This window comes from Aplysia californica, unplaced genomic scaffold (genome assembly GCF_000002075.1).
Source record: "Aplysia californica isolate F4 #8 unplaced genomic scaffold, AplCal3.0 scaffold00416, whole genome shotgun sequence".
Taxonomy (NCBI): Eukaryota; Metazoa; Mollusca; class Gastropoda; order Aplysiida; family Aplysiidae; genus Aplysia; species Aplysia californica.
The window spans coordinates 306,658-308,630 of NW_004797686.1; positions in this window are offsets into that span (position 1 = coordinate 306,658).

Sequence of the window (1,973 nt, forward strand, 5' to 3'; positions counted from 1 at the left end):
ACACACACACACACACACACACACACACACACACACACACACACACACACAAATGCTGGCAAAAACTAGTTTTTATGTCTCGCTTCTAAATTATAAGTGATCGCCAACACGCACCTTAAAAGGTCCTACTTCTTTTCTTTCTCTCAGTTTCTCCGGTCTTTCTTAATTTTCCTAACTCCAATCGGCTGTTACTGTGTCAGTGTGCATGTCTTTACGAAACTATACTGTCCCAACCGGAGACAGACCAATTTCTTCAAGGTAGGCCATCTGCAGCATTGAAATAATCCCACGTAGGTACATAAAGCTTGATGGATAATGTTCCACTATCTTGAGAGTACGTTATTCTCAGTCTATCGATCCTCTTTTTAGGCGTGTTCAAAGACTAATCTGTTTTGCCGTCACATATGGACGAACTGAATCCAACTCCCTTGTACTTGTACTACTAATTGTAGAAGGAATTTTCATCGAGTATTTCTGCTGGGACGTGGTATCCTTCTCAGCCCGAGTTGGCCCAGACAGCCAGAGTCGAAGCGCGCCTCCTAATGATTTAAATTTTGTCGACAGGGACGTAAAACACTGACATAAAAAAGTTATCCAGCTGAGTAATCCCAACTTAGTCTAAAGGAGTAATTCACTTGTGACCTATCATTAACCTTAGGCTTTGGGCGTCTCTGCCCTTCGGATCTGCTGCTTACACCGTGAACTCCATTCATTTCACGTTGACAAGAAGTTCCATACTTAACTAATGTTGTATATTCTTGGTTGGTTTCCACGTTTTCAGAAATATATAGATCTAGATCTAAAAAGACCGAATTATCATTTCTGAAACAAAATCTTGCTCAAGTTCACTTATTTATTCGTTTTGAATGGTAACCAACCATTTCGTCACACGGTCATCTCGTCACTCCCCAATGATGTGGGACGGGATGACTTCGCGTCTATATCTCTACTAAATTGTTATGCTATAGTGCGGTCAAAAATGAATGGCGCAACTTGTAGTGAAATATCTCCTTACCAATCGAATATAGTTTCTCCAGCTTTTGAACAACGACTTATAATATCAATTTGTCTTAACAAGTGAATATTTGTTCCAACCCGTGCACACTGTATTCTAGAAAATTCCTCAATAAACACTAATAAAAAATCCCAGTCGATGGTTTCTACAGATTTTTAAAAGTTTACAGCTTGGGCAAAATCGCTTTCAAAAGCAGGTCTGTCATTTTTTTCTAATCGCAATAGTATGCTTATTGAAATTATGTTTAGGGAACTATAACTATAAGGGCAAAATAAGTGTTCATTATAAAGATATTTTTTTAATGAAGTTTTGCCACTAAAAAGTGTCATTGACGAGTTGTGACGTAGGTATGCAAAATGTGCTGTGAACAATCACATTTTCCGCGTGGTGGAGATTTATAGTATTTTATATAAATTTATGAAAGTTTTTTAATCTTGCCTCAATTGTTGCAGAAAAATATGATTAAGTTAAGACTAGTTGATACAAACTGCTGTGCAAAGTATGGGTGACATTGATTCACCCGTAAAAGAGGTATTAATTGAGGATAACTTGCGCCACGAATTTTTGACAGCACTATAGTAGCGTTTTGGAGGATCAGCCTAAATTTTTTTTGAAGTTATATAAATTATTAACGTAAATTAAATCTTCGTCCAAGCTGTTCTATACCTGAACAATAGTTTGAATAAGGCAAAAACAATATCTGGTAAAGAGTTAGTAAGGCTTTGTTTGAAAGCAAGGGTCTAGCTTTTAGCAAAATTGCAGTACCGTACATTTTTATTAGCTAATTTATTTTTAAACAAAACTAATATTATGATCTTGTCAATCACACCTTTCATCAATAATACTTTAAAACTTTGTTGATCTGACTCGAAAGATTTCAATATTGTCAATAGGCCTACATAATAATATTAATGAACAGTGTAGCTAATCAGGTAGGCACGACAACTCGCACAGCCCG